Raw genomic sequence first — 11,267 nt, 5'->3', positions numbered from 1 at the left:
CATATAACATTAGCACAGTACTATACACACCACAGACACCCAGTATACACACTGCACACACTAAACAGGAACACTCCTGCAGCCTGCTTCTTCAGGTCTCCGTATGACGTAATTTGCCGTCTAACCCCGCCTCCACGTGACGTCACTGCCGCCCTCTCCCTGCTGCTTGCAGTGGGTGGGTCCCTGGGCGGGTTGAGTAACGTCTCCCCCGACCAATAGCAAGCCGCGGGTGTCTGTCCTGGAGCAATGGGCGAGTGAGGGGGCGGGACCGGGACGCTCTCCGTGTGACATGGCGGCGGCTCCGAGTACCAGGTGAGTGAGACCGGGCCCGCCATGACGTCATCCCGCCCTGCACCGCTGGGGAGCTGAGCATGCCGGGAGCGAGCTGTTCCTGATATTGTACGTGCTGTGCTGACATGCTCTGTGCTGTGTGTGCCATAGGGTATATACACTGTGCTGTGTGTGTGTGCCATGGGGTATATACACTGTGCTGTGTATGTGCTATAGGGTATATACACTGTGCTGTGTGTGTGCCATAGGGTATATACTCTGTGCTGTGTGTGTGCTATAGGGTATATACACTGTGCTGTGTGTGCCATAGGGTATATACTCTGTGCTGTGTGTGTGCTATAGGGTATATACACTGCTGTGTGTGTGTGTGTTATAAGGTATATACACTGTGCTGTGTGTGTGTGTGCCATAGGGTATATACACTGTGCTGTGTGTGCCATAGGGTATATACACTGTGCTGTGTGTGTGCCATAGGGTATATACACTGTGCTGTGTGTGTGCCATAGGGTATATACACTGTGCTGTGTGTGTGTGCCATAGGGTATATACACTGTGCTGTGTGTGTGCCATAGGGTATATACACTGTGCTGTGTGTGTGTGCGCCATAGGGTATATACACTGTGCTGTGTGTGTGCTATAAGGTATATACACTGTGCTGTGTGTGTGCTATAGGGTATATACATTGGGGCTGTTTGTGTGTGCTATAGTGTATATACATTGGCTGTGTGTGCAATGGGGTATATACTCTGTGCTGTGTGTGTGCTATAGGATATATACACTGCTGTGTGTGCTATAGGGTATATACACTGTGATGTGTGTGCCATAGGGTATATACACTGTGATGTGTGTGCCATAGGGTATATACACTGTGCTGTGTGTGTGCTATAGGGTATATACGCTGTGTATGTGCTATAGGGTATATACACTGTGCTGTGTGTGTGTCTATAGGGTATATATACATTGCTGTGTGTGTGCTATAGGGTATATACATTGTGGCTGTGTGTGCTATAGTGTATATACATTGGCTGTGTGTGCAATAGGGTATATACTCTGTTCTGTGTGTGTGTGTGTGCCATAGGGTATATACGCTGTGTGTGTGCTATAGGGTATATACACTGTGCTGTGTGTGTGCTATAGGGTATATACACTGCTGTGTGCTATAGGGTATATACACTGCTGTGTGTGTGTGTGTACTATAGGGTATATACACTGCTGTGTGTGTGTGTGTGCCATAGGGTATATACACTGTGCTATAGGGTATATATACACTGTGGTGTGTGTGTGTGTGTGTGTGTGTGTGTGTGTGCTATAGGGTATATACACTGTGCTGTGTGTGATGTAGGGTATATACACTGCTGTGTGCGTGTGTGCCATAGGGTATATACACTGCTGTGTGTGTGTGTGCTATAGGGTATATATACACTGTGCTGTGTGTGTGTGCTATAGGGTATATATACACTGTGCTGTGTGTGTGTGTGTGCTATAGGGTATATATACACTGTGCTGTGTGTGTGTGTGTGCTATAGGGTATATATACACTGTGCTGTGTGTGTGTGTGCTATAGGGTATATATACACTGTGCTGTGTGTGTGCTATAGGGTATATATACACTGTGCTGTGTGTGTGCTATAGGGTATATATACACTGTGCTGTGTGTGTGCTATATGGTGTATATACACTGTGCTGTGTGTGTGTGTGCTATATGGTATATACACTGTGCTGTGTGTGCTATATGGTATATACACTGTGCTGTGTGTGCTATATGGTATATACACTGTGCTGTGTGTGCCATAGGGTATATACACTGTGCTGTGTGTGTGCCATAGGGTATATACACTGTGCTGTGTGTGTGCTATAGGGTATATATACACTGTGCTGTGTGTGTGCTATAGATTATATATACACGGTGCTGTGTGTCTGCTATAGATTATATATACACGGTGCTGTGTGTGTGCTATAGGGTATATATGTTGTGGCTGGGTGTGCGCTATAGGGTATATACACTGCTGGGTGCGCTATAGGGTATATACACTGCTGTGTGGGTGCTATAGGGTATATACATTGGGGCTGTGTGTGTGCTATCCTCTGTTCTACGCTCTCTATGTACCCCATCTGTGTCACCCCTGTCTGTCTACCCCTCCCCTTAGATTGTAAGCTCTCACGAGTAGGGCCCTCTTCCCTCATGTGCTTATCCTTTTCTTACTTTAATAATCTTCAACTGCCCAAATTCCGCAGTTTTTTGGCCACCTGGAACTTCTCTGTCATTTACTGGTGTAGTTATGCTTAGTTACCCTGTACTTGTCCTAAATTGTCATCAACTGTAAGTCACTGTTTTGATTATGTGCATATGTACTCTGTAATTGGGTGCCGCGGAACCCTTGTGGCGCCATATAAATAAAGGATAATAATAATAAAATAAAATATAGGGTATATACATTGTGGCTGTTTGTGTGTGCTATAGTGTATATACGTTGGCTGTGTGTGCAATAGGGTATATACTCTGTGCTGTGTGTGTGCTATAGTGTATATACACTGTGCTGTGTGTGTGCTATAGGGTATATATACGCTGTGTATGTGCTATAGGGTATATACACTGTGCTGTGTGTGTCTATAGGGTATATATACACTGTGCTGTGTGTGTGCTATAGGGTATATACATTGTGGTTTGTGTGTGCTATAGTGTATATACATTGGCTATATGTGCAATAGGGTATATACTCTGTTCTGTGTGTGTGCTATAGGGTATATACTGTGCTGTGTGTGCTATAGGGTATATACACTACTGTGTGCTATAGGGTATATACACTGCTGTGTGTGTGTGTGCCATAGGGTATATATACTGTGCTATAGGGTATACAATGTGCTGTGTGTGTGTGTGTGCCATAGGGTATATACACTGTGCTGTGTGTGTGCGCCATAGGCTATATACACTGTGCTATAGGGTATATACACTGTGCTGTGTGTGCCATAGGGTATATACACTGTGCTGTGTGTGTGTGCGCCATAGGGTATATACACTGTGCTGTGTATGTGTGCCATAGGGTATATACACTGTGCTGTGTGTGCGCCATAGGGTGTATACACTGCTGTGTGTGTGCCATAGGGTATATACACTGTGCTGTGTGTGTGCTATAGTATATATACACTGTGCTGTGTGTGTGCTATAGGGTATATACACTGCTGTGTGCTATAGGGTATATACACTGCTGTGTGTGTGCTATAGGGTATATACACTGTGCTGTGTGTGTGCTATAGGGTATATACACTGCTGTGTGTGTGCTATAGGGTATATACACTGCTGTGTGTGTGCTATAGGGTATATACACTGCTGTGCGTGTGTGCTATAGGGTATATACACTGCTGTGTGTGTGCCATAGGGTATATACACTGTGCTATAGGGTATATATACACTGTGCTGTGTGTGTGCTATAGGGTATATACACTGCTGTGTGTGTGCTATAGGGTATATACACTGTGCTGTGTGTGCTGTAGGGTATATACACTGCTGTGTGTGTGCCATAGGGTATATACACTGTGCTGTGTGTGTGTGCCATAGGGTATATACACTGTGCTATAGGGTATATATACACTGTGCTGTGTGTGTGTGTGCTATAGGGTATATACACTGTGCTGTGTGTGCTATAGGGTATATACACTGCTGTGTGTGTTATAGGGTATATACACTGTGCTGTGTGTGCCATAGGGTATATACATTGTGCTGTGTGTGCCATAGGGTATATACACTGTGCTGTGTGTGTGCTATAGGGTATATATACACTGTGCTATAGGGTATATATACACTGTGCTGTGTGTGTGCTATAGATTGTATATACACGGTGCTGTGTGTGTGCTATAGGTTATATATGTTGTGGCTGGGTGTGCGCTATAGGGCATATACACTGCTGGGTGCGCTATAGGGTATATACACTGCTGTGTGTGTGCTATAGGGTATATACATTGTGGCGGTTTGTGTGTGCTATAGTATATATACATTGGCTGTGTGTGCAATAGGGTATATACTCTGTGCTGTGTGTGTGCCACAGGGTATATACTCTGTGCTGTGTGTGCGCCACAGGGTATATACTCTGTGTGTGCCACAGGGTATATACTCTGTGCTGTGTGTGTGCCACAGGGTATATACACTGTGCTGTGTGTGTGCTATAGGGTATATACACTGTGCTGTGTGTGTGCTATAGGGTATATACACACTGCTGTGTGTGCTATAGGGTATATACATTGGGGCTGTTTGTGTGTGCTATAGGGTATATACTCTGTGCTGTGTGTGTGTGTGTGTGCTATAGGGTATATACTCTGTGCTGTGTGTGTGTGTGCTATAGGGTATATACTCTGCGCTGTGTGTGTGTGTGTGTGTGTGTGTGTGTGTGCTATAGGGTATATAAACACTGTTGTGTGTGCTATATAGGGTATATATACACTGTGCTGTGTGTGTGCTGTAGGGTATATGATTCTATACACTGCAGTGTGTGTGCTATAGGGTATATACACTGTGCTGTGTGTGCTATGGGGTATATACACTGCTGTGTGTGTGCTATAGGGTATATACATTGTGGCTGTTTGTGTGTGCTATAGTGTATATACGTTGGCTGTGTGTGCAATAGGGTATATACTCTGTGCTGTGTGTGTGCTATAGGGTATATACACTGTGCTGTGTGTGCTATAGAGTATATACACTGCTGTGTGTGTTATAGGGTATTTACACTGTGCTGTGTGTGCCATAGGGTATATACACTGTGCTGTGTGTGTGCTATAGGGTATATATACACTGTGCTGTGTGTGTGCTATAGATTATATATACACGGTGCTGTGTGTGTGCTATAGGTTATATATGTTGTGGCTGGGTGTGCGCTATAGGGTATATACACTGCTGGGTGCGCTATTGGGTATATACACTGCTGTGTGGGTGCTATAGGGTGTATACACTGTGGCTGTGTGTGTGCTATAGGGTATATACATTGTGGCGGTTTGTGTGTGCTATAGTATATATACATTGGCTGTGTGTGCAATAGGGTATATACTCTGTGCTGTGTGTGTGCCATAGGGTATATACACTGTGCTGTGTGTGTGTGCTATAGGGTATATACACTGTGCTGTGTATGTGCTATAGGGTATATATACACTGTGCTGTGTGTGTACTATAGGGTATATACATTGGGGCTGTTTGTGTGTGCTATAGGTTATATACTCTGTGCTGTGTGTGTGCTATAGGGTATATACTATGTGCTGTGTGTGTGCTATAGGGTATACACACACTGTTGTGTGTGTGTGTGCTATATAGGGTATATATACACTGTGCTGTAGGGTATATGTTTCTATACACTGCAGTGTGTGTGCTATAGGGTATATACACTGTGCTGTGTGTGCTATGGGGTATATACACTGCTGTGTGTGTGTGCGCCATAGGGTATATACACTGTGCTGTGTGTGTGCTATAGCGTATATACATTGTGGCTGTTTGTGTGTGCTATAGTGTATATACGTTGGCTGTGTGTGCAATAGGGTATATACTCTGTGCTGTGTGTGTGCTGTAGGGTATATACTCTGTGCTGTGTGTGTGCTATAGGGTATATACACTGTGCTGTGTGTGCTATAGGGTACGTATACACTGTGCTGTGTGTGTGCTGTAGGGTATATACATTGTGGCTGTGTGCACGCTATAGGGTATATACACTGCTTTGTGTGCTATAGGGTATATGCACTGCTGTGTGGGTGCAATAGGGTATATACATTGGCTGTGTGTGTGCAATAGGGTATATACACACTGTGCTGTGTGTGTGTGTGCTATAGGGTATATACACTGCTGTGTGTGCTATAGGGTACATACACTGATGTGTGTGTGCTATAGGGTATGTGCACTGTGCTGTGTGGGTGCTATAGGGTATATACATTGTGGCTGTGTGTACTATAGGGTATATACACTGTGCTGTGTGCTATAGCGTATATACACTGTGTGTGCTATAGGGTATATACACTGTGCTGTGTGTGTGCTATAGGGTATATACACTGCTGTGTGTGTGCGCTATAGGGTATATACACTGCTGTGTGTGTGTGCTATAGGGTATATACTGTGCTGTGTGTTTGCTATAGGGTATACACACTGTGATGGGTGTGTGTGCTATAGGGTATACGCACTGTGATGGGTGTGTGTGCTATAGGGTATATACACATACAGCACAGTGTGTTATAGGGTATATACACTGTATTGTGGGGGCTATAGGGTATATACACTGTCCTGTGGGTGCTATAGGGTGTATATACACTGTGCTGCGTATGCTATAGGTTATTTACACTGTGCTGTGTGTGTGCTTTAGGGTGTATATACACTTTGCTGTGTGTGCAGTAATATTGGGTATATATGTGTTTGCTATAAGCTATATACACTGTACCCAGTCTGCTATAGTGTGTGTATTGTACTGTGTGCTCTAGGGTATAAATACTAGATGGTGTCTGCTATAGGGCATATATACTGTACCAGCTATAGTGTATATAATACTACTGTCTGCTATAGGGCATATATACTGTACTAGCTATAGTGTATATAATACTACTGTGTCTGCTATAGGGCATATATAGTGTACCAGCTATAGTGTATATAATACTACTGTCTGCTATAGGGCATATATACTGTACCAGCTATAGTGTGTATAATACTACTGTGTCTGCTATAGGGCATATATAGTGTACCAGCTATAGTGTATATACTACTGTCTGCTATAGGGCATATGTACTGTACCAGCTATAGTGTGTATATAATACTGCTGTGTCTGCTATAGGGCATATATACTGTACTAGCTATAGTGTGTATAATACTACTGTGTCTGCTATAGGGCATATATAGTGTACCAGCTATAGTGTATATACTACTATAGGGCATATGTACTGTACCAGCTATCTCCTATATATTAGCCCAAGTCTGTGACTCTGTGCCTGGCCATAACGCTGGGCGGAGTCACAGGCCTGGGCGGAGTCACCTGCTTCTGACCAGTTCCCAGGTGGACAGCCACAAAATCCAGCCACCATCATCAGAGGGCACCATCACTGGACGGACGCCCCACCGTGCACGGTACCACACACACCACCCCATACACCCACCCTTGGTTTTCCCGCAACACACAGCCACCCGCACCCTTAATGACACCCGCAACTCACCGCACCGAAGCCTCTTCCCCAACAACTTGTTCCCACTGACACCCGCACCACCCCAGGCTGCCTCCGCAACCTCCCTCCCCAGCACCTGCCTCCAGCCACACACATCATATGCCGGACGAAAGCCGCCCGCACCCCGCACCACCACAGCACCCCAGGCTGCCTCCGCAACCCCCCTCCCCAACACCCGCCTCCAGCCGCACACATCGGCCCCTGGTCGGGAGCTGCAAGACACCCGCACCACCGCTGATCGCCTCCGCAACCTCCCTCCCCAGCACCCGCCTCCAGCCACACACATCGTATGCCGGACGAAAGCCGCCCGCACCACCACAGCACCCCAGGCAGCCTCTGCAACCCCCCTCCCCAGCACCTGCCTCCAGCCACACACATCATATGCCGGATGAAAGCCGCAAGACACCCGCTCCACAGCCGCCCTCCGCAACCCCCTCCCCAGCTCCTACCTCCAGCCGCACACATCATATGGCGGCCGGAAGCCGCCCGCACCACCACAGCACCCCAGGCTGCCTCCGCAACCCCCCTCCCCAACACCCGCACACATCGGCCACGGCACCCACCCGCACCCCCACAGCCTGCACAGACAATCCCCCCACCCCAGCACCTACCTCCAGCCCCACACACCGGCCGCTGCACGGCACCCACCCGCACCCCCACAGCCTGCACACACAACCCCCCCACCCCAGCACCTACCTCCAGCCACACCGACCGCTGCACGGCACCCACCCGCACCCCCACAGCCTGCACACACAACCCCCCCACCCCAGCACCTACCTCCAGCCACACACACCGGCCGCTGCACGGCACCCACCCGCACCCCCGCAGCCTGCACACACAACCCCCCCCCCCCCCCCCCTCCCCAGCACCTACCTCCAGCCACACACACTGGCCGCTGCACGGCACCCACCCGCACCCCCACAGCCTGCACACACAACCCCCCCACCCCAGCACCTACCTCCAGCCGCACACACCGGCCGCTGCATGGCACCCACCCGCACCCAGCACCCCCGCAGCCTGCACACACAACCCCCCCCCTCCCCAGCACCTACTTCCAGCCACACACACCGGCCGTTGCACGGCACCCACCCGCACCCCGTACCCCCACAGCCTGCACACACAACCCCCCTCCCCAGCACCTACCTCCAGCCACACACACCGGCCGCTGCACGGCACTTCAAAAAAATTCGTCCCCAAGCAGCACATGATGCAAAGAAAAAAAGAGACGCACCAAGGTCGCTGTGTGACTAAGCTAAGCGACACAAGTGGCCGACACAAACACCTTGCCCATCTAGGAGTGGCACTGCAGTGTCAGACAGGATGGCACTTCAAAAAAATTGTCCCCAAACAGCACATGATGCAAAGAAAAAAAGAGACGCACCAAGGTCGCTGTGTGACTAAGCTAAGCGACACAAGTGGCCGACACAAACACCTGGCCCATCTAGGAGTGGCACTGCAGTGTCAGACAGGATGGTAGATTTAAAAAATAGTCCCCAAACAGCACATGATGCAAAGAAAAAAAGAGGTGCAATGAGGTAGGTGTGTGACTAAGCTAAGCGACACAAGTGGCCGACACAAACACCTGGCCCATCTCGGAGTGGCACTGCAGTTTTCTAGCGAGAGGATGAGTGCTTCCATCCTCATGTGAATCTGAACCACTAGCCATGAACATAGGCCAAGGCCTCAGCCGTTCCTTGCCACTCCGTGTCGTAAATGGCATATTGGCAAGTTTACACTTCTCATCGGACGCTTTTAATTTCTCTGAAGTCCTAGTGGATGCTGGGAGCTCCGTAAGGACCATGGGGAATAGACGGGCTCCGCAGGAGACTGGGCACTCTAAAAGAAAGATTAGGTACTATCTGGTGTGCACTGGCTCCTCCCTCTATGCCCCTCCTCCAGACCTCAGTTAGATTTCTGTGCCCGGCCGAGCTAGATGCACACTAGGGGCTCTCCTGAGCTCCTAGAAAGAAAGTATATGTTAGGTTTTTTATTTTACAGTGAGACCTGCTGGCAACAGGCTCACTGCAACGAGGGACTAAGGGGAGAAGAAGCTAACCTACCTGCTTGCAGCTAGCTTGGGCTTCTTAGGCTACTGGACACCATTAGCTCCAGAGGGATCGACCGCAGGACCCGTCCTTGGTGTTCGTTCCCGGAGCCGCGCCGCCGTCCCCCTTACAGAGCCAGAAGCATGAAGATGGTCCGGAAAATCGGCGGCAGAAGACTTCAGTCTTCACCAAGGTAGCGCACAGCACTGCAGCTGTGCGCCATTGCTCCTCATACACACTTCACACTCCGGTCACTGAGGGTGCAGGGCGCTGGGGGGGGGGGGCGCCCTGAGCAGCAATAAAAACACCTTGGCTGGCAAAATAATCACAATATATAGCCCCAGAGGCTATATATGTGATAATTACCCCTGCCAGAATCCATAAAAAAGCGGGAGAAAAGTCTGCGAAAAAGGGGTGGAGCTATCTCCCTCGGCACACCGGCGCCATTTTCTCTTCACAGTGTAGCTGGAAGACAGCTCCCCAGGCTCTCCCCTGTAGTTTTCAGGCTCAAAGGGTTAAAAAGAGAGGGGGGGCACTAAATTTAGGCGCAATATTGTTTATACAAGCAGCTAATGGGGAAAATTCACTCAGTGATAGTGTTTATCCCTACATTATATAGCGCTCTGGTGTGTGCTGGCATACTCTCTCTCTGTCTCTCCAAAGGGCTGTGTGGGGTCCTGTCCTCAGTCAGAGCATTCCCTGTGTGTGTGCAGTGTGTCGGTACGGCTGTGTCGACATGTTTGATGAGGAGGCTTATGTGGAGGCGGAGCAGATGCCGATAAATGGGATGTCGCCCCCTGTGGGCCGACACCAGAGTGGATGGATAGGTGGAAGGTATTAACCGACTGTGTCAACTCCTTACATAAAAGGCTGGATGACGTAACAGCTATGGGACAGCCGGCTTCTCAGCCCGCGCCTGCCCAGGCGTCTCAAAGGCCATCAGGGGCTCAAAAACGCCCGCTCCCTCAGATGGCAGACACAGATGTCGACACGGAGTCTGACTCCAGTGTCGACGAGGTTGAGACATATACACAATCCACTAGGAACATCCGTTACATGATCCCGGCAATAAAAAATGTGTTACACATTCTGACATTAACCCAAGTACCACTAAAAAAAAAAAGGGTTTTATGTTTGGGGAGAAAAAGCAGGCAGTGTTTTGTTCCCCCATCAAATGAGTGAATGAAGTGTGAAAAAGCGTGGGTTCCCCCGATAAGAAACTGGTAATTTCTAAAAAGTTACTGATGGCGTACCTTTTCCCGCCAGAGGATAAGTTACGCTGGGAGATATCCCCTAGGGTGGATAAGGCGCTCACACGTTTGTCAAAAAAGGTGGCACTGCCGTCTTAGGATACGGCCACTTTGAAGGTACCTGCTGATAAAAAGCAGGAGGCTATCCTGAAGTCTGTATTTACACACTCAGGTACTAGACTGAGACCTGCAGATAGTGCTGCTGCAGCGTGGTCTGTAACCCTGTCAAACAGGGATACTATTTTGCGAACATAAGACGTCGTCTTATATATGAGGGATGCACAGAGGGATATTTTGCCGGCTGGCATCCAGAATTAATGCAATGTCCATTCTGTCAGGAGGGTATTAGAGACCCGGCACTGGACAGGTGATGCTGACTTTAAAAGGCACATAGAGCCTTATAAGGGTGAGGAATTGTTTGGGGATGGTCTCTGGGACCTCGTATCCACAGCAACAGCTGGGAAGAAATTTTTTTTACCTCAGGTTTCCTCACAGCCTAAGAAAG

The 11,267-nt window shown here is 48.4% G+C and overlaps 1 protein-coding gene across 4 annotated transcripts in view; it reads left to right on the top strand.

Moving 5' to 3' along the window:
* Positions 1 to 211: 211 nt before the first annotated feature.
* The window catches only part of ARAF (A-Raf proto-oncogene, serine/threonine kinase), a 104,018-nt gene continuing 92,962 nt past the window's right edge, over positions 212 to 11,267 (top strand). For 2 of the 4 annotated variants that reach the window (XM_063936132.1, XM_063936129.1), the window contains exon 1: positions 212 to 312. The gene's annotated coding sequence lies outside the window, so the exon portion shown is untranslated. The other 2 variants (XM_063936131.1, XM_063936130.1) reach the window with 1 other exon arrangement.

The sequence above is a fragment of the Pseudophryne corroboree genome, chromosome 8 (genome assembly GCF_028390025.1).
Source record: "Pseudophryne corroboree isolate aPseCor3 chromosome 8, aPseCor3.hap2, whole genome shotgun sequence".
NCBI lineage: Eukaryota > Metazoa > Chordata > Amphibia > Anura > Myobatrachidae > Pseudophryne > Pseudophryne corroboree.
Note: the sequence above shows the minus strand (reverse complement) of the source record. Positions and strands in the feature narration are given on the sequence as shown.